A 25,799-nucleotide genomic window follows, 5' to 3' on the forward strand; every position below is an offset into this window, starting at 1 on the left:
CACGCAGTCGGCAGGTGGGCTGGGGTCTGCGTTTCCTGGATGGCCTCACCTGTGTGAGCTCTTAGCCAGGATGCCTCTGTTCTTCATGTGGCCTCTCATGGTGGCTGAGCTCCAAGAGGGCAGGGCCAGAAGTTGCTAGGCTTCTTGAGGCCTGGCTTAGAAGTCACACAGCGTCACCTTTGCTGCATTCTGTTGGTCAAAATGAGTTGCAAGGCCCAGCCCAGACTGAAAGTGTGGGGAATAGGCTCTGGCTCTTGATGGGTGGTGCTGTCAGGAATCTGGCCATCTTTTTATCTGTCACAGTCCTCATGACATTTAGAATTGCATGCTTAGGATGTCCAGTTAGTATTAAGATTTCTGTGGAATGGATTTCAGAAATGAACTCCTTAAAGGCATCACTTTATTTCAGTTTATCTAACAAATATTTGCCAAATACTTACTTTGAGCAAGGCACTGTGGTTGGTGAAGGGTCAGTACTGGCAGATAGCTTCTAACCTTTTATTCTCTTGGAGAAGGCAGTGAACTTGTGAAGAAGCAGATTCCAGAGATGAGGGTGAGTGCTGAGAGGCTGGGTGGAGAGACGGCACTTGGCTTGGCATATTTGGGGGAGACTTTCTGCGTAGATGATGCCTGAGGGGTGAGAAGGAGCCAGGGAGGTGGGGAGCCCGGTTCTTCGGGTCTGGAGAACGGCAGCTGCGGAGGCGCCGTGGTGGGAGCAGCTGCGGCTTGGTGCCTGAGGAGAAACGATGGAAGTCAAGGGTGTCGGGGAGGGCGTTTTGACCCCCGGCCCAGTTTGCCTAGGACGATGTCACTTTACGCCTGGCGAGCTGGGGTGCCCTCTGATTAGGGCCTTCTTTGACCGTCACCAGTATCCTCGTGTGGACAATGCTGTTTATGGTTAACACACTGTGGAAAAAAGTTCGGATTTTTTCTCGGTGTAGTGGGAAGCCGCTGAAGGATTTTAAGCAGGAAGTGACAAGATGTGAATCTTAAAAGATTGTTCAGATTGCCAAATGAAGATGGATTGTTGGGGACAAAACAGAGACAAAGATCATTTAAAGGAGACTGTTGAGAAATGATGTGGTTTGGCTGAGGGTGGGGGCTGAGGAAATGGAAAGAAATGGATAGATTCCTATCTGCTCTGGGGGTGGAGCCAGTGTGCTGATGGCCTGGGCGTAGGGGACGATGGAGAGTACGGAACCGGAACCGAGGGTGGTTCCTAAGTGTTTGCTGTGCACTATCAGGGCATGGTGATGGGCACTGAGATGAGGACACAAGCGGGGCAGGTTTGTTGGCCATCCAGTGGGGATAGAGAGCTATGCTTGAAACATTTGAATTTCAAAATGCACAGAAGACAACCAAGTGCAAGTGTTGGCTCATAAATGTGTTGGCCTGGAGTCCAGTCAGGAAGTCATAGATAGTGATTAAACTCTCGTGAATAGATGCTGTCCCCTCTGCATGGGAGGTCGTGAGGAGAGGGATGGAGTACCCCCCTTAGAAGTCTGAGAGGGGCCATGGAGGAAGCTGCTCTTCAGTAAGGAGCGAGGGGTGCTGTCAGCTGCACACAGTGCTGTCGGGGGTCGAGGGGAGAGGTGGGGAAGGGGCTCTCAGATTTTAGGACTGCAGGTACTAGATGGTGAGCCCTTTCGGTTACTTGGGGGCAGTGAAAGCCAGATTGGAGTGAGTTGAAACCTGGGTGTTGAAGGGAGACCACCAGTGTTCGATTGGATTCAAGAAGTGTTGCTGTGGAGAGCGCAGGGAAAGGGCTCCGTCGGTGGGGGTTGATGTGAGAGTGCTGTTTTTAAATAGGGAGATTCTAAACCATATGTTTCTTTGGGTGCATATGAGTCCCCTGGGATCTTGTTAGATGCAGATCCTGATTCAGTCGGTGGGCGGGGCCGAGTCAGTTTTTCTAACAAGCTCCCAGGCTCCTCTGGTGTTGCTGGTCCCTGGACCACACACTGAGATGCAAGCACAATTGATGTTGGTAAAAACAAGCGAGTAAAGGAAATTGCTGCAGTAGAGAGGCAGTAACAGAAGGCTAAGAATCTTAGGCTAAGAGGGTTCTTATCTATCTGTGTAGCCACAGGCCCATCTCGTCGTTGGTGCCCGCTGTTCACATTGGCCTTTTGTTTCAGCTGGTCTCACCGCTTCACAGTTTGTCCTAATCAGTATGCTCCCCTCTCCAGCTGAGCAAGTTAGCTGTGACACAGAGCACATGATAGACCTGTCTTCATTAATTCTTGTGAGGTTAAACGGTTTGAATTAGTATAAAATTTAATTTGTTTTATATCTGAGAAATGGGTTAAACCAGTTACCTTTCAGCAAACAATATTCCTTATTGTAATTTCAGCAACTCTCCTATGCATAACAGTCTGCATAAAGTGCCTGCTAAACTCAGAATTTCAAGGTTTGGAGGAGACAAGGTAAGATTAAAAAAGATGTCTTTGATTGGGAGGTGAAGGGCTTTTATTTCAAACAAGACAAAAGATTGTTTTTTAGTCTAAGACATAACACAGCAGTGTTACATTAGGTGCAGGTTAATGTAGATACTCCCTGATAATTGAATGTAAGTAGCGCTGAAGTTTTATACATATTGACCTGTTATAAAATTGGGGGTGTTCTTGGGGAGAAAGTTTGAGGGTAAGCGGGTCGTCTGGAAGAAGAGGCAGAAAGGAGGAAGCAGCCACGTGATGGACGACTGTGATTAGACAAACAGGTTCCTCTCACTGCCGCGCGACTTTCCTGCCTGTTTCCTGACTGAGACGGCTGAGATTCGGCGGGAAGGAAGCAGGGACGTGAGAAGGCTCCCGCTCCAGGCGGACCTGTGCTGCTGCTCCTGCCCCTTGCTGGGACCTCATCCCACCCTGGAGATACCAGGGGAGAGGAAGACCCCGTGGGGACCAGGCCGCCATCCATGCCTGAAATTAAGCTATTTGTCCTGAGGTTGAGCGAAAATAACCTTATGGTTGCTTTATAGTGAAATTCTGTTTTCAGTGTTATTGCAGATGTCAGTAATTTGAGTCCCACGTCCTAGATAATGAATGATCGGAAAAGACAAGGGAGCAGAGATTCATTCATCACAAGAACCACAAGTCTTTCTAAGTTTGCTTTTTTGTAAATAACTTATTCTTTTATAGGAACTAACTTTAGAAATAATTTTTTTGAGTTCTTAGGCAAATAGACCAATGCCATTTTCTTGTGGCGGGTAAGCTTAAAACTTTTCTCTCTTTAGGGCTGGCCCCGTGGCTGAGTGGTTAAGTTCTCGCGCTCCGCTGCAGGCGCCCCAGGGTTTCGTCAGTTTGAGTCCTGGGCGCAGACATGGCACCACTCATCAGGCCACGCTGAGGCGGCGTCCCACGTACCACAACTAGAAGGACCCACAACTAGAAATACACAACTATGTACCTGGGGGCTTTGGGGAGAAAAAGGAAAAAAATAAAATCTTAAAAAAAAAAATTTTTTTTTTTCTCTTTTTAATAAAGAGAAAAACATGTTTAGGGGCCAGCCCCGTCGCTGAGTGGTTAAGTTTGTGTGCTCTGCTTCGGTGGCCCAGGGTTTTACCGGTTCAGATCCTGGGCACGGACATGGCACCGCTCATCAGGCCATGCTGAGGCAGCATCCCACGTGCCACAACTGGAAGGACCCATAACTAAAGTATACAACTATGTACTGGGGGGATTTGGGGAGAGAGAGCAAAAAAAAAGATCAGCAACAGTTTGTTAGCTCAGGTGCCAATCTTAAAAAAATAAAAGTAAATTAAAAAAATTTAAAAAACATGTTTAAGTCAGTATGACTATTAGAAAACTTAGATCTGTTATTGAAGGGAGAATAGAGAACGTGAATAGACATGAGTACGGAACTTGAATGCAGTTTTCCTGTGTGTATGCTGGAGCATTTTAAAGATGTCACTTAATTTGGAGGAATAAGTATTTGAGAGGAGTGAGTTCCATAAAAGAGAGATGAAGGGGGAAAGTGTTCTATTAGATATAAACGAGAAAAGTATTATCAAGCATAGGTGGATGGGACAGAGAGGTCTAGATAATGATCTCTAAGTGTATGGGGATTCAGTTCATGATTGGCATAGCATTTTAAGTCAGTTGGAAATGGATGGTTTGTAATGTAAAAGATGTGGGATCAACTGGCAGTCTGGAAAAAGTAAAGTTGAAAACTCTACATTCCACAGTACATATAGATCCTGGATGGATTAAAGATTTAAATGTAAAAATTAAAAATGGAAATATTAGAAAAATATTGGGGGAAACATTTTATAACCTTTGAAGTGGCATATGTAGGGAAAGGCTTTCTTAGTATGACACTAAGGCTATAAGCCGTAAAAAGATTATCTGCGGAAATACTCGGAACATTTCTATAGCAAAAGACACCTAATAGAGGACCTTTGCTTTTACAGGCAAGCAAATTGGAGAAGAATTAGAGATATAAAGGGTTAATATCCTTATTATAAAAGGAGCTTTTCTAAAATAAATTGTTCCAGCAGTTTTATTTTTAGGAATTTCTCCAAAGGAAGAAAATAAGACAATGCTTATTACAACGTTAGCTACAAAAACATATTGAAAACAGTCTGTTAGAAACCCTCACCTAGAATTTTTGATATAAAAGCAGAAAAATTGTCACTACTCACTAGAATACCAGCTCCTGGAGAGCAGAGATCTTCATCGTTTTTACTTCCTGACGTGTCCTAACTGTCTGCAGCACGGTCCATCTCAGTAAGTGTCTGTGGGTGAATCAAATGTCTGTGCATAGGGATTGGTTAACTTAAGTTACACTCAGAATATTCTGCAGCTGTTAAAAAAAAATTTAATGTGGTCCTTTATTCTCATGAGGAGAGGACAGTGCAGCACATAAGGGGGGTGGGGAGAAGAAATTTCAGAGTGTGTGTAGTTTAGGGGAAGATGGTATCATTTGATTCATTTGTGAAAAATTAAATGCAGCTGTGTATCAAAGTCTGGAAAAAATAAATACCTCTGTGGAAGGCATGTTATCTCTTGGAGGTAGATGGGAGCAAGGAACATGTTGTAGTAAGATACCATTTTCTCTGTATTTTTTGTGGAAATTTTAACAAGATAATGATAATTAGAAAAAAGATATTCTCGGGGCTGGCCCCATGGCCAAGTTGTTAAGTTCTCGCGCTCCGCTGCAGGCGGCTCAGTGTTTTGTTGGTTCGAATCCTGGGCGCGGACATGGCACTGCTGATCAAACCACACTGAGGCAGCGTCCCACATGCCACAACTAGAAGGACCCACAACTAAGAATGTACAACTATGTACTGGGGGGCTTTGGGGAGAAAAAGGAAAAAAAATAAAATCTTAAAAAAAAAAGATATTCTCATTTTGCAAGAAATATAAGCAAATTATTTATATTTGAAAGTATTAGACATTCTCTCAAAGTTAGCATGACTGAAATGAGCATATTACAGAAATTTTTTTTTTTGAGATTTTTTAAAAAAATTTTTTTCCTTTTTCTCCCCAAAGCCCCCCGGTACATAGTTGTATGTTTTCAGTTGTGGGTCCTTCTAGTTTGGCATGTGGGATGCTGCCTCAGCATGGCTTGATGAGCAGTGCCATGTCCGTGCCCAGGATCCAAACTGGCAAAACCCTGGGCTGCTGAAGTGGAGTGCGCGACCTTAACTACTCGGCCACAGGGCCAGGCCCAGAAATTTCATAGTTTTAGTTTGTTTACCTTTTTTTAATTGAAGTATAATTGACCAAGTTTGTCTTTGAGGTAAAAGATTTTTATTGGTACTGCAGTCTGCTCTTTCATAGCATCTTATATTCATGTTTGTTTTGTTTTCTCTGTCCTTTCGCTAGTTTTTGTATAAGAATGGGTGCCATGGATGCCATTATTATTGACATAACTACAGTCTGGCAATTTTTAATAACAGTATTTTTCGATAGTGTTCGATAATAACACTTTTCAGTAAATCTGTACAAGGCAGGCTGGCAAAAACGAAGACCAAGTGCAATTTAGTCAGTCAGGCTACTGTAGTTGATGAAGACTTTTAGTCATGTGACAGAGGAGAAACCCATCGCCACCTGTCAGTGGACGCTCTGAGATGGAGAGCAAAGATGTGGGGAGACCTTCAGCTGCAGTGTGTCCGCTGGGTTAATGGATAAATTGTAAGAGGTGGAATTTTACTTAAAGTATAAATATGTAGGGGAAAAGTCTTTTGTATAATGGATTTTTCAGACTTGATTGGCAGGGTTATGTAGTTTGATGTAAAGAATCAGAAGTTTGCTTCCCAGGGTGCAGGAGCGCTAGGTACGTCTGCAGTGTGAGGATGCTCCTCAGGCCAGCAGCAGCCACTGCACACGGGGTGGTTAGGAAGAGAAGACGGCTTGTGATCATATTGGGGAGGTCAGTTGCAGGTTCTAAGACTGTTGAGGTTTATGGGATGGACTTACTGTGGACTGCGAAGCTTTCAGGATGATCGTTGTGGCTGTTTATTGACTACCTAGTGTGTGCCAGGCACGATACTGTAAGCTGGAGGTGGGCAGACTCTGGCCTGCTGTTTTGCATGGCCCATGAGCTAAAAATGGTTTTTACATTTTAAAATGGTTAAAAACAAGTCAAAGGAACAATATTTTGTGACCCTGTGAAGTTATGTAAAATTCAAGTTTATGTCCATAGATAGTTTATCGGAGCACAGGCTTGCTCATTCCTTTCCGTATCATCTGTGGCTGCTTTTGTGACAGCAAAATCAACAGAGGAATTGAGGGCCTTTAAGCCTAAAACATTTGCTCTCTGGGCCTCTACAGACAAAAATTGCCACCCCTGCAGAGCAGCCCGGTGATGGAGAAGCAGGCGTGAGGGTGAAACAGTTTACCTGAGGTGACAGAGCTGGGACCCAAACCCACGTTTCTGATCCCAGACTCGGGCTTTAATCACTGTGCAACATCGCCTCCACAGGAAAACTGCTCTGTCTTGTTTTCCTTTAAAGTTTTTCTGTTATCAGTTACATACCAACATATGCTAAACTAGTGGGGTATTCTATATACAAGAAGTATGGGTAGATTTTCTAAATGTTTCCGATTTACATTTCTTTTGGAATCTTCCTGTGCTGTTGGAAATCCAGACCTTCACATACTGGAAGTGCCTCCTGCGGAGAGTCCTCTGTGGTAGTCGTGCTGAAGAGGTTCTGAATGGTAGCTCTTGCAGGACAAGGAGTAAGTCCTGATGTTTTTAAATTCTCTTGTGGTTAACGCGATAGCAATGTATGACAGATGTCAGGACTTAATCACTGGATTTGGCCGTAAAAATGGCATTTAAGTCTCATAAGTAGACATTTCAGCGCAGGTTTTAGTTAAATCTGTAAACTGTGTGGCGGGTCTGCTCCAGGGGGCCGATGTTCTCCTCATCTCCTTTCTAGCACAGCAGCCACTTGGGTGGCGGCGCTTGTCTGAATTGGCTGATGTGCTTTCACGGGGGGATGGGGTTCTAATATCAGTCAAATTATCTTGACTATTACTTGAGTTGATCAGAAGTTGTTGTACAGTTTACACGATTGGGCATTTACCACTTACTCTCTTTGTTTTTGTTTCTTTGTAGCCTTCAACTCCTCGTTTCTAAGCTAGCACTGCTCCTTAGCCTGGTTGGAAAACCTACAGCCCATCCATGGACTCTGTTGACAGGCTGCAGAGAGGGACAGTGGCTGAGTTCTCAGAGGGACATTTGGCAGTGTCTGGAGACATTTGGGGTTGTCACAACTTGGAGGGTGCTGCTGGTGTCTAGTAGGTAGAGGCCAGGGGTGCTGCCCAACACCTTGTAGTGCACAGGACTGCCCCTGTGCGAGCAATGCCTCAGGGGCACCCCTGTGTACTGCCTGGGGCCTAGACCACGCCTGGTGGGTCGAGGGCTGTGTGAACTTAGGCTCCCCCTTTGGTGTGTGGGCCTCTGTGTGTGGACGGGGTCCACTGCAGTTGGGTTCTGCCGCATTCCCTCCCCATGATGTTTCTCCACTGGTCTCCTTAGTTTCTTATCTTTCTGCTGGGCTTATTAGTTCTGTCCCTAAGATTGGAGTACTCCACGCCATTGGGTAGTAAACCTAGGGAACTGAGGATGTAGCACACACCCTGTGAGGAGAAGTGGATCAGATTGTTGTCATAGTCTCCTGATTGCCTCCTGCCCCCACCTCTCTGCTCTTAACCAAAGAGCCAGTCCCTCTGGCTGAGGTCATCCTCCCTGCATGGAGGGGCAGGGAGAGTCCTCAGGTGCTACCAGGACGGGGAGGAGGGGTCCCAGCAGTCACTGAGTTGCAAATGGGGTGACAGAGGATGTGCTCCTCGTTTTCCAGTTCATCCTGCGTGTGATTGCTGGGGTGCTCTCCTCGTGTACACACCACTTTTATTTTAAAACAAAAGTGAGTATGTTGGGAAGTAGAATGCAAAATTTACATCACTTTTCTCCCTTTACCACTAAATACTTCAGTGTGTATTTCTTGAGAACATGGACATGTTTTTGTATAACCATCGTTCAGTTATCAAAATCAGTCAATTTAACACTGATACCGAGCTAATTTCTATTCCGTATTTCATGAACCGTCCCCATAATTTTATAGCTGTTCCTCCTGGTCCAGGTCCAGGCAGTCCTGGAACACATGTTGCCTTTAGAGTCATGTCTGTTCTTGAGTCTGGTCCAGCCCTTCATTGTCTTTCTTCCCCTTCACGTGTTAGAGTTCAGGCCGCTTATCTTGGGGAACGACCCTCCCTTTGGGTCTGTCTGGGCTTCCTCATGGTCGCATCCACGTTTGCGTTTGGGGCACAGTCACAGGAATGCTGTGTCCTGGCCTTCTGTGCTGATTGTCCCCTATGCTCTCTGCACTGTGTGGAGGGTCTGGCCTGAAACCCTCAAGGCTTGGGCCTCATTTCCTGTGTCCCTCTGCACCAGCTTTCAGCTTCCCCCGCATTGCTCACACCGGCCTGGTTGGAAGCTGGCTTCAGGTGCAGCCTCTCCTTTTCTGCCCTTTCCTCCTTCATCTCTGAGATGCACATACCCTCGAGGCTGCGTTGCAAATCCTACTTTCCTGGGGAAAGTGCCTTTCAATAAGCAGTTACTGGGTTCCTCTTGGGTTTTGTTCTGGGAACACAAAGATTGGGAAGTCACTTCCTACTCTTGATGAATTTGTGGTTTATTGTCCAGGTTTACAGCCCACACCTGAAGCAGGGGCGAGGGAGGTGAGGCCCTGGTGGGGATAGCTTTGTGAGGCCGGCTCCCTGCTTCTCTCCGCTCCCCCCTCTCTCCTCTGAGGCCCAGGTTTGAGTCTTAAAGCAAAAATTCCCAAATTCATGGCACCTTTACTGCTCCTATGATTTTCACAGTGCCCCTAGGCCAAAATAAATACCTAAAATTATCTTTATTAATAGAGTCTTTAGGCCCAAGTAACCTAAGTATTTATGTCCTCAGAACTTCGTAGCCATTTGAAAAAGTAATACTCATAAATTGAAGGAAACTGTTTTATTCTGAAATAAATCACTGTTGCTAACAAATGGGCTTGAACAGTTTCTCAAACTTGAGAGTCCGACCGGAGGCCGCCGCCTTCATTTCCTGCTCCGTGTTGATTTTTGTGCAGCACTTGCCTTTTTATCGGAGCAACCCTGGAAACCCAGCTGTGGGAGGAGGTGACGTCATTGGAAAGGGTGGAGCGCCACCTGCTGTGGGCACTTGGGAACCACCTCGAGCTGGCCGCTCCCTTGGTGTTTGTCACGTCGCATTTCCCTGCACTTGTCCCAACTCTGAAATATCTTGTGGTGTCCTGGGGGTTGGCTGTGGTGTCCCAGGTGTCACCGTGCAGTCTGGAAGCTGAGGTTTTAGTGGCGCACGGTGCCCTGAGCTCTAGTCTCTGCAGCCTGGTGGGCAGTGTGTTCCCAAGAGAAGGGGCTCGTCCCCTGGAAGTACCGGGGTGAGGGCAAAAGGAGGGATCTTTCCCTTTCCAGGAATCAAAGTTAAATCATTTCAGTGCTGTCTGTCAATAGAGGGGAAATTGAGGGACACACAGGAAGAAACAGCGCGTGTTGACCAAAGGGACCTTGCCAGCATTCTTAATGTGGCTTCTATGGGAAAATGGAATTTATCATTTAAGAAACTCTGCTTAAAAACGGACTTTTGGAAGGTGGCCTAGTTTTCCTTGATGGTTGTGACAGATGAACTGAAAACATTATTGATTTGTCAAAATGACAAGTGACTGTCTTTATTAGATGCTCTCTGATTCTGGCCATGGCTCTTCTCCTATTTTGACACAATAAGTAGATAAGATAGTAGGGATAGTCATGAATGCTTTTAAAGAGAAAATTATTAAAGAGGTTTTGCAATTGTCTTTTTATTTTTCAGGGCCACGTGTACATGTTGACCGTAAGTTTTTGGGAAATGAATTATTATTGATGTATACATTTGGATTCATGTGTGATATTTATGCATCATCCTTTTCAGCTAGTTAAATGGTGCCAGAGTGAAGAGATAAATGCTTAGGTAACTTAAAGGGAGAAGTTTGTTACATATTAAAGGCACCAGTCATTGCTTGGCCCACCCATGTTCCCTGTCCCTGTGGCAGGGTAGCCGTTCTCTCCTGTGCCACAGCTGACTGGCCATCTGGCCTGAGGACAGTGAGCTGGTGCAGGGGACTCTTTCTAGAATCAAAGAGACATGGCTGACATTGGATGGTGGTTAGGATGTGGAATTAGAGGTGGTTTTGGACGTGCACAAGATGACAGTGGTTGGTTAAGAGAGGGTAGTAGAAGGATAGAGAAAGTGTACCCAGAAAAACAGAGAAGTCACTAAGAGCCAGCCCAGCCTGGGTTCTGGTTCCTGTTTCCACTTGCTCATTTCCAGTTTCGTCTCCCCTGGGCCTTCTGCGCTTCTATCCTTGGGACTCGTCAGATTTTTCTTGACTTCCCAGTGGGAATTTTCTCTTCTTGGCGAACACAAGAGCTTGACTAGGCTAGTTAAACTTTTGGGAGTATCTAGGGGAATCAGGAGTCATTTTAAGTTTTTTCTAGAATTAACCATTTCCTAAAAGATGTAATTGTTAATATCAAATTTCTTTTTTCCTTTAAGTTTTTTCATTGGCAGACAAGACTTTGAGACTGATAATTGGACAATGAATTTATCCAGTGAAAATATGTGAAGTGATTGAAAATCAGAATACGCTGTCCATGTAACCTGGCTTTCTTGAATGTCTTCACTGTGTCCCTGTTTGCTGAGATAGTTCCCTCAGAAGGTTCAGCAGTGCATGAGTCTCTTTCCCCTTCTTTCTGAATTAATGCTGTTTTGGGCTTTATAAGAAAAATCAGTCAATTTATATTCTTGATCCTCCCAGTGCATCACCAAATTGTTAATTACTACATTACGTGGGATTGGGAGGAGGAAAAACCGTTCATTAAGGAAAAAAGTAAGCAAATATTTGACAAATATTTGGGAGGCCACTTTACTCCGGACCTTGGGCACTAAGAACAGGATGAAGAATCAGGTGGATGTGGTCCCTGTCCTGAGCTCTGTGTGTCTAGATGTTCTCCTCTCATAATCTCCCCCAATTCAAGATTCTCGCTTCATTCTCTGAGGTTAAGAACCTCACGTTGTCCGGTTCTTTGGAAAGACCTTTGCCCCCAGACCAGCGTCACAGCCGAGGAGGGAGACGCCAGGCCCTCCCAAGTGCACTTCCCTCAGCGTACGCCTCAGCACCTGCTGTTTATTGTTCCCACTGTGAGGCTTTTGTTTCACTTGCTTTTTAATCATTCTGAATTAATAACTTAGATGCAGTTTTGGTTATTATAGCCTAGTTTTCTTATATTTAGTAAGCTTATTGGTGAATTCCTACAACTGATTCTTTGATGAAGGAATTTTATCTTACTTGAGTATTTACTTGCTTAAAGCCTAATTAAGAAGGAAAGTCTGGGACTAAAAGGAAATGCATAGCTCCTCCATAAGACAAATTTTGAGTGACTGTTTCTTTGCTATGTTTTGGCTTCTTTCCTGTGGTCCTCCTCCCCCCTTTTTTATGACTGAGCTTTTTTGTACCAACAGGGTTTTATTTATGTTTATGTTTTCTAAATGTCCAGAAATGGAGAAAATAAAGTTAATTTGCCAACTTGCTGTCACACCCCGAGATGATAAGTGGCAGGGTTTATCAGTGTTTAGTAAAGCAGGTAGGAAACTTGAGTAACAAGAGCAAGTCAGTGTCTCTGGGACTTTGCGCCTGCTTATCCGTCTCCTCGGACTCTGCTTAGATGTCACTGTGCCTTCTCTAGCCACCTTTTATAAAAGACCCCCCTGCCCTTCTGTCTAACTTTCTCACCCGATTTTATTTTTCCTTGACACTGGACAGCACCTGACATATCAAAATTAAGTACTTGGTAAAACATTGTTGAAAGAAATCAAAGAAGATACAAAGAAATGGAAAGATATTCTGTGCTCTTGGGTTGGAAGAATTAACATCATTAAAGTGTCTATACTTCCTAAAGCAATCTATAGATTCAACGCAATCCCTATCAAAGTTGCAACAACATTTTTCACGGAAATAGAACAAAGAATCCTAAAATTTATGTGCAACAACAGAAGATCCCGAATAGCCAAAGGATTCCTGAGAAAAAAGAACAAAGCTGGAGGTATCACACTCCCTGATTTCAAAATATGCTACAAAGCCATAGTAACCAAAACAGCATGGTAATGGCACAAAAACAGACACGCAGATCAATGGAACAGAATCAAGAGCCCAGAAGTAAACTCACACATTTATGGACAGCTAATATTTGACAAAGGAGCCAAGAGCATTCGATGGAGAAAAGAGAGTCTCTTCAATAAATGGTGTTGGGAAAACTGGACAACCACATGCAAAAGAATGAAAGTAGACCATTACCTTACACCATGCACAAAAATCAACTCAAAATGGATTAAAGACTTGAATGTAAGACCTGAAACCATGAAACTTCTAGAAGAAAACATAGGCAGTACACTCTTTGACATCAGTCTTAGCAGCATATTTTCTTTTTTTTTTTTTAAAGATTTTATTTTTTCCTTTTTCTCCCCAAAGCACCCCAGTACATAGTTGTATAAAATTTTAGTTGTGGGTCCTTCTAGTTGTGGCATGTGGGATGCTGCCTCAGCATGGCTTGATGAGCAGTGCCATGTCCACACCCAGGATCCGAACCGGCGAAAGCTGGGGCCGCTGCAGCGGAGCGCACGAACTTAACCACTCGGCCACGGGGCCAGCCCTGTAGCAGCATATTTTCAAGTACCATGTCTGACCGGGCAAGGGAAACAAAAGAAAGAATGAACAAATGGGACTACATCAAACTAAAAAACTTCTGCACAGCAAAGGAAACCATCAACAAAACGAAAAGACAACCTAACAATTGGGAGAAGATATTTGCAAACCATATGTCAGATAAGGGGTTAATATCCAAAATATACAAAGAACTCATACAGCTCAACAAAACAACCCAACAATCCAATTAAAAAATGGGCAAAGGATCTGAATAGAGATTTCTCCAAGGAAGATATACGGATGGCCAACAGGCATGTGAAAAGATGCTCAACATCATTAGCTATCAGGGAAATGCAAATCAAAACTACAATGAGGTATCACCTCGCTCTGGTCAGAATGGCTATAATTAACAAGACACGAAACAACAAATGTTGGAGAGGATGTGGAGAGAAGGGGACCCTTGTACACTGGTGGTAGGAGTGCAAACTGGTACAGCCACTATGGAAAGCGGTATGGAGTATCCTCAGAAAATTAAGAATAGATCTACCATATGATCCAGCTATCCCACTGCTGGGTATTTATCCAAAGAACTTGAAAACGCAAAGGCATAAAGATACTTGTACCCCTATGTTCATTGCAGCGTTAGACACAATAGCCAAGACTTGGAAGCAACCTAGGTGCCCATCAAGGGACAAATGGATAAAGAAGATGTGGTATTTATACATGATGGAATACTACTCAGCCATAAGAAATGATGAACTCCGGCCATTTATGACAACATCGATGGACCTTCAGGGTGTTATGCTGAGTGAAATAAGTCAGAGGGAGAAAGTCAAATACCGTATGATCTCACTCATAAGTGGAAGATAAAAACAATGACAAACAAACACAGCATTAGAGATTGGTGGTTACCAGAGGGGAAGGGGGGAAGGCAAAAGGGGTGATTAGGCTCATGTGTGTGATGATGGACTATAATTAGTTTTTGGGTGGTGAACATGATGTAATCTACACAGAATTCGAAATACATTATGATATACATCTGAAAGCTGTATAATGTTATAATCCAACATTACTGCAATTAAAAAAAAATTAAGTACTTGGGTTATTTAGTTATGCCTTCCTCAACTAGGAAGTCAGCTCCCTGACAGCAGGAGCTGTGCCTTGTTTCCTGGGGAAGCCCTGCTTCAGTGCCCGGCACGCGGTAGTGGCTGGGGACATATTTGTTGAGCGAACGAATGAAGACTCACAAATAGGAACCCAGGCATCGAGGCCATTTAGTGTTAAATGTTTTATCAACAATTCAGACTGTCATTCTGTTTTAGTGCTGTTGTATAGTGTGGCCATATATTGTACTCAAACGGGAAGTAAATATTCCTGCTTGCTTCAATCTGGCCTAACCTGGTGCCTGGCACGAGAATCGGCTCACTAAATGCTTTTCCAACAGTGAGCACATTGTAAATATAGACATCAGCTGAGCTTTACAGTAAGGGACACTGCATAATTCTCAGTAGTCTCGAGGTATAGAGTCTCTGTCATTCTCGCTTCTTTCCGATTTCCATTGTAAATCCCAAACGATTTGGAATATGAGTTATAGAAACACTTCTGATTCAGAGGAGCTTCTGTGTTTTGCAGTTTTTACAGGAAATATATGCTCATGTCTTCAGCTCATAAGTTTTGGAAGCATTTCCTTTTTCTTGAATGTGGGGAATATTTTCTTTTTAAAGCTGTCTCTTAATTCTTCAAAGCAAAAATACATTCATGTTTCTAGGACTTCTGTTTGTGAGCCTAATGGTCAGGATCTTGGTCCCAGTTTGGCAGAGAGCCTCATGGTCACGTAGAGTGTTTGTGTCCATGTCTTTGGTCCTCCTCAGACCTAATCAGAATCCTGCAGGGATACCTGGGAGTACGGTGGGGAGGGTCCGAGGGCTTTAAATGAGGCTGGGCTAGAAACTGACTTTCTTCCGTAGGAGTGTTTGAAGACTTGAGCGGAGGAGTCAGGTGTCAGAGCTGTCCTTCAGAGAGAGAGATCAGGCAGTGATGTTTAAGATGGGTTGAAGAGGAAGAGAGATGGCTGTGGGAGCAAGTTGTAGTAGGCTCGGCAGAGATGGTGGGCTGGAAGGAGGCCGGGGCAATGGGGGTGGAGTGCAAAGGGTGGGAGGGGGGAATGGATAGAATTGAGTGGCACTTGGTGTGAAGGGGATTTTTGAGTTTGTGCTTCAGAGGGGTGAGGAAGCGATGGTGGTTTGGAAAGGAAAGGCCTGTAACGATAAGGGACTGAGCCCTTCGAGCAGAGCAGGGTTAGGATTCTAGGAGTTGAGGTGCAGTCAGGGAAAGAGGATAACAAAGAGATGGAGGACTACAAGAGGATGCTGTCCTCTCATCTAGTCTGGGGCAGGGGCAGGGTTCAGAGAGGAGGAAGTGATTGGGTGTGTCAGATGTTGCTAATATAGGTCAAGTGAAGGAGCGCTGAGGCTGTCATTGCCATCATCCAGGTGGGAGACGTAGGGTATGTAATTGGAGGCAATGTATTCAAGCTTGAAAGATAAGACAGATGGGAATTTGGGAGTCCTCCTGCAGAGACCATGGGTGAAGCCATAAATGAGATGTCATGTACTTCTGTGCAAGCATCTAGAGAATAGGTGTTTGGTGCTGGTGTGGGTATGGTACACAGATAATTTTATTAGAGTTATTTGATTGCAAGAAGCAAACCAGCTGAAGCTCTAGACTAAGAAAGAACAGAAGAATTAGTTATAAGGGGTGGACTGTAGAGGGGCCTGGGAAGGAACAGGAACAAGGGCAGTAGGAATGTGCTCCCTTGTGTGTCTGTGTTGTTCTTTCTGACGCACAGTCCAAGTCTTCAAGTTCATGTCCCACTTGCAGATGGGGAGAGTCTGCGCCACTCACAGTCTCAGTTTCCACATTGTTGGGAGGCGGATTTGTTTGGTCCGACTTGGGCTCGGTGCTTGCCCCTGGTCTAGTCAGCTATCACGAGTGAGTGGTGGGGAGACAGGGTTGTGTAGCTTAAACATACTGCCAGGAGCCAGTGGGTCATCACCAGACTGGGGTTTGGAGGAGGGATAGTGGGGGCAGCTCTTAGAAGAGGTGGTCTATAAGCTGAACAGACCCCTCCCCCTCAAAAAAGTGTGCAAAGCAGTGGTAAAGGCGAGCCACAGTCCTGGCTTACCGCCTGCTAGGATGGGAAATTGGCAATGGATGGAGAGGACAGGAGGGAGAGTGGTCAGTTGGGGAGAGGGGCAGCCAGGCAGTTTTGAGGAAGCCGCGTCTTTAAGCTCCGTCTTTAAGGTTGAGGGATATTTCCTGGCAAGGGGAGGAGAGTGAAGAAGTTTGAGCAAAGGGACAAAACTTAATTTTTGTGTCTGATTTTCTTTCATTTTTAAAAACATATACAGGCTGACTGTTTTAAAACGAGAGTAAGTGTAGTGTCAGTGTGAGCCCCTCGGCTCCAGTCCAGTCGCTGGGAGTAGCACTAACTGCCCCTTACTCTTTGTACGACTTTGAACTAGTTACTGGCCTGTCTTTGCCTCGGGTATCTTTTCTCTAATTTTACAGAACTAAAATTGCAAGGGGTGATGATAACAGTACATACCTCATTGGTTTACTGAAGGATTAATCAACGATGCGTATAAAGTACTTATTAGCAACATAGCATCTGACGTATATTAAGTACTTGATAAATTGTATTGTTGATTAAAAACAATTTGAGCTATGTCTGTTTTCCAGCTCTACTTTTGAAATCAAGTTTGGTGGCTTAGATTGTATCAGTTTAGTATCTGTGATGTCATGGGTGTATCCTAAGACTCATTCATTAAACTGTCGTCACACTCAGGTGACTAACAGGCGAAGTGCTCAGGGCAGTGCCTGATACACAGCTGAGTGCTGTGTGGATCAGACCTTCCGCCACAGTGTGGTTACTGTGTCAGAATATTATTACTGGATCCAAGTGTTATGACTGTGTCAAAGGGTGCATTACCTACCGAACCCAGAACCACTCAAGGACTAGAGAAGGATGGAGAAGGAGCTCGTGTCTCCTGGATCCCCTGAGTCCTGGGTATGATACCATCCTCATTTTTTCCCCTTTTAGGGGAAAATATCCTCTAGTAGCTTCCTAGATTCTGAATGTCTTTCTTCTGATCTTGCACTTGATGATTCTGTTGAGTATAGAATTGTTGTTTGGAATCAATTCAAGACTTTGCTCTGTTTTCTTCCAGCTTCCACGTTTGTTGTGGGAGTCTGATGCCGTTGGTTCTTGATCCTTTATATGTCACCAATTTTCTCCATCTAGAAACTTTTAGGATCTTACTTTGTCTCTGGTGTCCTGAAAGATGATGTATCCTGATACTAGTCTCTCTTCAGTCATTATCCTGGGCTCTTGGTGCATCTTTTCAGCCTGGAAACTTAGATAGTTCTAGAAGGAAGCTATCAAAGCTGTGAGAGGTGTTGTTTGAGTTGAACCTCCTTACTTCTGTATGGAACTTAAGGTGCTCTGAGCAGATTATTCTTTTTATATACTTTTCCATATTGATGTATTTCCCTAGTTGTTCTCCAAAAACACGTTGAATGTTCAATAGTTACTACTGTGCTTGATGGTAAAGTTAATTTTTTTTTAAGTTACTTTTTTATTGCAAAATTTGAAGTATTCACCTAGGCAACAGCTAAGTTAGGAGAAAGTTGGAAAGATCTTTTCATTCACATTGCACAGTTACCACCCTTCTGCAGAAAATAAAGCATTTCCAACATAACTTTTTCCCAGAAGAGTTACTGTATCCTATATGGAAACCACAGTGAAGTGTTTATAAAAAAACTTCTAATGAACACAAGAAAATACAAGATAATTTAAAAAACAACTGAAGGCGTTTAGAAGCTTCTTATTCAGCACTTAGGGTTAGCCAAGACTATTTTGTGTAGGAGCCATCACAGATGCTCCCATGTACCTCTCTTGTCCCCTGGCACACCTTAATATGTAGCTGAATTCATCCTAGACTTTGATGGCTGAAGTGGCAGCCCCAGTATGTTCTTTCATGTTCTCAAGACTTGAGAAAGAGATGGTGCAAACACGAGATTCTCAGTGTGTCGCTGTGTGAAGTCGTTGTGTGGTGTGGTGTTGGAAATCCAGCTGGCAGTGTTTTACAGGCAGGTGAGTTTTGTACATAACCTTCAGTAGTGTCTGAAGATACTCATTAAGGAATCTGCAGCTGCACAGTGGGAGTGAGGCAGAGCCCCAGCCTGCTGGGGAAATGGGGTAAAGGAGTCTTTCTGTAGCTGTGGGAACAAAATGTGTTCTCTGTGCAGAGAATGAGCCGAAGACCTGTGTGTGCAGAATGGCACAGAACATGAACTATCGGTGAATCCTTTAGATACTCTATCACAATATATTGATTCTTTTTTCAGTGCCCTTTTAACAAACATTCACCTTTCTGCCAAAATAAAGTAAGAGCTTGTCTTCAGACTGAGACATCCTGCAAAGTTGTTTTCATCTTTATGTGACTCTGAATTTGAGCAGAAGTTGGATGGTTTGCTTTTTCCTCCTCGTTGCTGGCTTACAGCAGGTGCGAGAGAAGTACGTTTCTTCTTCGGCCAATAATTTTTGAGAAAAATGTTCTAGTATTGTGAAGGTTAAGGCAGCTTACCATTGGAGAAATTTGAAGCTTGTGGTGCACTGAGGTTTATTAAACCCAAATGCAACTCAAGTGAAGACTAGATCGACTTAACCCTCCACACTAATGGCCTGACAGAAGAAGAGGTGTGCCCATTCCTGGACGTAGACACGATTTGCATCGGTTTCTCTTCTTCTCTGGTACTCAATAAAAAATTATGAGATACACAAAAAGTGATCCATTTTCAAGAGATAAAGAAATCAATGGAAACAGACTTGGAGATGACCCCGATGTTGGAACTGTTAGACAGCCTTTAAAATAACTCTTGAGGGGCTGGCCCCGTGGCCGAGTGGTTAAGTTCTTGCACTCCGCTGCAGGCGGCCCAGTGTTTCGTTGGTTCGAATCCTGGGCGCAGACATGGCACTGCTCATCAAACCACGCTGAGGCAGCATCCCGCATACCACAACTAGAAGGACCCACAACGAAGAATATGCAACTTTGTACCGGGGGGCTTTGGGGAGAAAAAGGAAAAAATAAAATCTTTAAAAAAACAAACAAACAAACAAACAAAAGAAAACTCTTGATTGCAGTGCAGTTAAATTAGAAATCAGTAACAGAACACTATCTGGAAAATCCCCAAATATTTGGAAATTAAATATCAGAGATGACATCATAAGGGAAATATGAAAATATTTTAATTTTTTTTTCCTGAGGAAGATTAGCCCTGAGCTAACATCTGTTGCCAGTCCTTTTTTTCTTTTGGCTTGAGGAAGATTAGCTCTGAGGTAACATCTGTGCCAAACTTCATTCACTTTATAAGTGAGTTGCTGCCACAGCATGGCTGATAAGTGGTGTAGGTCCATGCCTGGGATCCAAACCCATGAATCCAGGCTGCTGAAGTGGAGCGTACTGAACTTAACCACTATGCCACTAGGCTGGCCCTGAAAATATTTTAATTTGAATGAAAGTGAAAACAACATAGCAACATTTATGGGGCATAGTGAAAGCAGCGCTTATAGGGAAATTTATAGAATTAAATACTTATAGAAAACGAAAAAGGTCTCACCAATCTAAGCTTCTACCTTAAGAAACCAGAAGAGTACATTGAATTCAAAGCAAGCAGAAGGAAGAAAATAACGAAGAGCAGAAATTTATCAAATTGAAAACAAATACGATAGAGAAAATCAATGAAACAAAAAGTTACTTCTTTGAAAAGATCAAATTGATAAACCTCTAGCCAGCCTGAGAAAAATAGGATTTAAACACTGTTAAAATGAAAAAAGTGAGTATGAAAATTAAAAATGAAATATTCATCTCTTTCTAAAAGTACACTCTTAAAAATCAGAGTGCATTGATCATGTCATTAAATCTTGAGCACATTGTTGTGCCAAGTTTTCCAGCTACTAAAGAAGCTCTTGCTTACTATATTGATCAGAGGAAAGGCCAAGAAATACTCGTAAATACAGTAATTTTCTGCGACTATCTTCAAGTCGTGCCATCTTTGTTTGGTAACTTCAGTGGCATGTGTATGTTTTAGTTTATATTTGCCCTTTATTGACTTCAGCATTTTTCTTTCCCAATTTTTAATTTTGAATGACCTTTAAAGCTACAGAAAGTTGAAAGAATAGGTCAGTGAACATTATGTACCTTTCACCAAGATTCAGTAATTTGTAATTTTGTGGGAGGAGCCACATTTTTTTTGCTTCTCTCTATATATGCCTTTTGGTGAAGCATTTCATGGTTGTAGGTTTCTCGTACTCAATTCCTTACAGCTCCAGCCTCACGTCTTGAGAACGAGGGTTTTCTTTGACGTATCCACGGTGATGTCATTGTGCCCCAAAGCTTTGACGTTGATTCAGTAATGCCTAATCCAAGTCCACGTTTAATTTTTTCAGTTTTCCCCAAAATGTCTTCATGCCCTTTTTGCAAATTCAGGGTGCGCTCACGTTCACGTGTTGCCTGTTTGGCTCTCACGCCTCCTCGCGCTCACTACATGCTGAGCAGTATTCCCACCGTTTTTGTCATGACATTCACACTTTTGAGGAGTTTAGGCCAATTACTTGTAATGTCTCACATTCTGGATTTTTATAAATGTTTCCTCATGACTGCATTAAGGCAAAACATTTTTTGGCAAAAATGTTCCGTAGAGTGACTGTACTTCCCATTTTATCGTATCAGGAGATACTTAATGTTGGTTGGTCCCGTTATTGGTAACACTAAGTCTAATCGCTTGGTTAAGCTGGTGTCCACCAGATCTCTTCATTGTCCTGACTTTTGCCTTTTACAGTTAGACGTAATCTATGAGTGATGCTTCTAGACCTTGTGAGCCTCTTGTAACTTAACACACTGTCACCCATTGACCTTAGCATCCATCTGCTCCTGTGCTAGAGGCTTCCAATGGTGGTGCCCTACATCTGTCATTCTTTCTATATTTGTTTGCATTCCTCTGTGAAAAAAATCTTTACCTTTCCTCTTGTTTCTTTCTGTTTTAATTATTTATTATTTATTTGAGTGTTACTGTGTATTTGTGTATTCAGTTTTTTTCCAATAAGATATATTCTATTACAATTATTAGTCCTTTTTACCCTTAGATTGTCCTGAAATTGGCTAGGGGGCCTCCTTCACTTTATCATTTCACATTCTACTTGTTCAGAACAACATCTTTGGACTGGAGGATTGATCGGAAGTGAGAAGTTTACTTTGTCTCTTGTGAGCCCCTGGGCCTTTATGCAGAACTCCCGGGTGGAATGTGTTCTGGAATTCAGCCTTTAGAAAGATAGGTGGTGTGTATCTCACAGGCGCACAATACCCTCAGTAGGTCTGATTCTCAAACACCTGAAAACCTGTGATAAAACATTTGACTGTTCACATTGAATGGGATAAAGACTAATGACTGCCCGGCTGTCTTTCTGGTCTGGTTGTGGGATCTCAGAATTGCAGATAAGTAATGGTGCACCTGTGTGTTTTCTGTCTTGGGATTGATATAGAAAAAATCATTCCCAGCAAGTGTACTTTTACTTGATTTGAATTTTTTGTTTAAGTTTTTTATTTTTCCTTCTCCCCAAAGCCCCCCAGTACCTAGTTGTATATTTTAGTTGTGGGTCCTTCTAGTTGTGGCACGTGGGATGCCGCCTCAGCATGGCCTGATGAGCAGTGCTAGGTCCACTCCCAGGATCCAAACTGGCGAAATCCCGGGCTGCCAAAGCGGAGCACATGAACTTAACCACTCAGCCACAGGGCAGCCCCTTGATTTGAAATTTTAATGCAGCCAGTAAAGGAATTCTGTAGGTATGTCTCAAGAGGATTGAGTTTTTAGATTTGAATAATACTGAAATAATAATACTCATACAAATACTAGTATTTGATACTAAAAACCTCATGATGGGGGCTGGCCCAGTGGCGCAGCCGTTAAGTTCCCACCTTCCACTTTGGTGGCATGGGGTTCACCGTTTCAAATCCTGGGTGCAGACCCATGCACCACTTATCAAGCTATGCTGTGGCAGGCGTCCCACATAAAATAGAGAAAGATGGGCACAGATGTTAGCTCAGGGCCAGTCTTCCTCAGCAAAAAGAGGAGGACTGGCAGTAGTTAGCTCAGGGCTAATCTTCCTCAAAAAAATAAAAAATAAAAAACCCCACCTCATGAGGTACTAGAATATATATACACAAAGAAGGTCATCACAGTAATATTTAATATTGTTAAATTAACTCTACAGAGTCAAAACGTAGGCTCAGGTGACTCTATCAAGAGCCTTTGGGGCCCTCCCGGTGGCGCAGCGGATAAGTGCGCACATTCCCCTTCGGCGGCCCGGGGTTCGTAGGTTCGGATCCTGGGTGTGGACATGGCAGCACTTGGCAAGCCATGCTGTGGCAGGCGTCCCACATATAAAGTAGAGGAAGATGGGCACAGATGTTAGCTCAGGGCCAGTCTTCCTCAGCAAAAAGAGGAGGATTGGTAGCAGATGTTAGCTCAGGACTAATCTTCCTCAAAAAAACAAACAAAGTAACAAACAAAAAAAACGGTGAGTTTTGGGGCCGGCCCTGTGGCTGAGTTGTTAAGTTTGTGCCCTCTGCTGCGGCAGCCCAGCATTTCACCGGTTTGGATCCTGGGCACGGACATGGCACCACTCATCAAGCCATGCTGAGGTGGCGTCCCACATGCCACAGCTGGAAGGACCCACAACTAAGAATATACAACTATGTACCGGGGGGCTTTGGGGAGAAAAAGAAAAAAAATAAAATCTTAAAAAAAAAAAAAAAAAAAGAGCCTTAAAAAGGTACCTGATCTTTGACATAGTAATTCCATCTCTGGAATTCCGCTCTAAGGATTTTAACCTCATACGGCTGTGGCAGCAGAGCCGCCTGGGCAATTGGACACCTCGGCTTAGGCACCGTGTCCACCAAAGCTCCCCGTCTTCCTTCAGGGGACTCTCTGCTCTGGACTGGGAGCAGGGCCAGATGAGACCTGCACCGACACAGGCCCTCCCCTCGGACCCCCAGAGCGGGGTCAGCTGCACGCCCTGCTTCAGCACTTTCCTCCCTGAGCCTTGGAGTCCTGTCCTGGCTGTTTGCCTGGGGTGCGAGTCGTCCTGTGTGTGTATTTCCAAGACTTTGCCCGAATCACACAGGGGCATGTGAATTCTTGATTGTTGTCAGTTTAGTTTGTATTGGTGGAGTCCCCCTCTCATTTTTCCCCGCTGTGCATTGTAGGACAATTTCCATGCTTTCTCCCCTGGACTGTAAAACCCGTGTGGGCGGCTAGCCATGCCTGTTTTGTTGACTTGTGCTTTCAGCCTCCAGCACTCTCTCTCACAGTGCAAGCATTGAAGGTGCTTGCTGAGTGAGTGGAATGTTCAGGAGATTGGACCCGATAATCACTTAAAATAACGCCAAGGTGTCAGGTAGACTTCAGAGACCAGTGTCTGAACTGGAGCCAGAGGCAACCTGGGACAGTGCCAGGGAGGAAGGACGTGGTGTGCGGCGGTCTGGTGCTTCCGTGAGGGAACGATCTGGAAGCTTTGCCTCTCACGGGCTGGCACAGGTAGCCCCGTCCACAGAAGGCCCATGGGAGGATGGCAGGGCTCACGCCTTCCAGCAGGCAGCCACTGGCCGCAGGAGGCAGGTGAAAGCAGTGTTGTCGGGCTGGGGGAGCAGTTCGTTGCTTGGAATGTCGCAGGTGTTTGCTTTGCTCATAAAATTGATGATATGTTTGTATTTACTCTGTCAAATCTATGATTTGAATTATATTTTGCATATTTTAAGTTTTGACTAAAAATGGGTCTGTAGACTGTTTAACCTTCTTTTGAATTTTGTGGCTGCATCTTCCCTTATCTTCCTCCAGCTTCCCTTATGGGTTGCTGATCAAGTAGAGAACAATTCAGCACCTACTCACGCCCCTCTGCTTGCACTGCTAAAGCAGCACCCTCCTGGTTGGGCTGCAGAGTAACTGTGGAGTGGCCTTCCTCGCCTGCCGAAAACCATCTTTTCTCCTGTCTGGCCAGGCACTGCCCTCCCTCGCTTCATGGGGACCTGGGTGCCCTGTCAGCCAGACTCAGTGGTCTAGTGTTGTCAGCCCCTTGGAGTCTAAAGATGCGGCCACCTTCCCGTTGTACCGTCTGCTCTAAGAGGCTTAGTAGCGTGGTGAAGCTTAGGCTTGGGTTTGGTCAAATCCCCAGTTTCCTGGTTTTCTGTAAGGATGGTGCTCCTGGTTTAGGATCACATTAATGTGTGCTGCTGTCTGGGACAGTGGTCTTATCCTGTGGGCTGTGTAGACAGAAAAGGAGCCCAGCTTGGGTCTTGTTTTTAGCCAGAGGTGAGTCCAGACAACTCTATGTATGAATCCAGGCTGAGGTGGTTTGCTGGCCCCTGTGAGCTGGAGGGTAGGGAAGTGCTCTCTAGGCCTTGGCACCCTGTTTCTTTCTTCCAAAGAAACTTTAGGGAACTTTACCTTTGCTTCACGCCTTGAAACACAAGGCAATCTAGGCATTTGAATTAGAGCAAACCGTGATACATTTTTGTGGCTATTTTTATTTTTCCTACCTGTCTCTTGATGTGGAAAACCTGAAAGGATTTATATTTGATGATTGGGATAATTGAGACAATCACTTTATTTGTTTATTTTGGTGAGGAAGATTGGCTCTGAGCTAACATCTGTTGCCAATCTTCCTCCCTTTACTTGAGGAAGATTTGCTGTGAGCTAACACTTGTGCCAGTCTTCCTCCATTTTGTATGTGGGATGCCACCACAGCATGGCTTGATGAGCAGCAGTGTGTAGGTCCTTACCCAGGATCTGAACCTGCAAACCCTGGGGTGCCGAAGTGGAGCACATGAACTTAACCATTATGCCACTGGGGCCCCAACCATCGCTTTAAAGGAGTAGCTCTCACCTGGCACTGATATTGACCCCAGGGACGTCTGGTGGTGTCTGGAGACGTCTTTGGTTGTCACGGCTGTGTAAAGGGGTGCTGCTGGCACCCACAGGGAGAGGCTGGGGATGCTGCTGCATGTCCCACAGCAGATGAGCCCGCCCCCGAACACAGAGAGTGGGCCAGTCTCAGATGTCAGTTGTAGAGATGGAGCTTCCCCGCTTTTATCTCTCTCTTTTTTTTTTTTTTTTTTTTTGAGGAAGATTAGTCTGGAGCTAACTACTGCCAGTCCTCCTCTTTTTGCTGAGGAAGACTGGCCCTGAGCTACCATCCGTGCCCATCTTCCTCTACTTTATATGTGGGACGCCTGCCACAACATGGCTTTTACCAAGTGGTGCTGTGTCCACACCCGGGATCCGAACCGGCGAACCCCAGGCCACTGAGAAGCGGAACATGCGAACTTAATTGCTACGCCACCAGGCCGGCCCCACTTTCCCACTTTTAGTTCACGATAGTTCGGTGAAGCCTTGAGTGAGCACTCCTCTTGGGGGGTTGGTGAGAGCGAGCTGCAGTTGACACTGGTTCCCTGCTGAATTTCCATGGTCT

At 44.4% G+C, this 25,799-nt stretch overlaps 1 protein-coding gene across 2 annotated transcripts in view; it reads left to right on the plus strand.

Annotated features, from left to right (window-relative positions):
- The first annotated feature begins 2,371 nt into the window (after positions 1-2,371).
- The window catches only part of GNB1 (G protein subunit beta 1), a 61,138-nt gene continuing 37,710 nt past the window's right edge, over positions 2,372-25,799 (plus strand). The window contains exon 1 of one of the 2 annotated variants that reach the window (XM_046663568.1): positions 2,372-2,426. The gene's annotated coding sequence lies outside the window, so the exon portion shown is untranslated. Of the gene's footprint in view, positions 2,427-7,093; positions 7,185-25,799 lie in introns of those variants that run through there. The other variant, XM_046663567.1, reaches the window with a different exon arrangement.

The sequence above is a fragment of the Equus quagga genome, chromosome 5, assembly GCF_021613505.1.
Source record: "Equus quagga isolate Etosha38 chromosome 5, UCLA_HA_Equagga_1.0, whole genome shotgun sequence".
Taxonomy (NCBI): domain Eukaryota; kingdom Metazoa; phylum Chordata; class Mammalia; order Perissodactyla; family Equidae; genus Equus; species Equus quagga.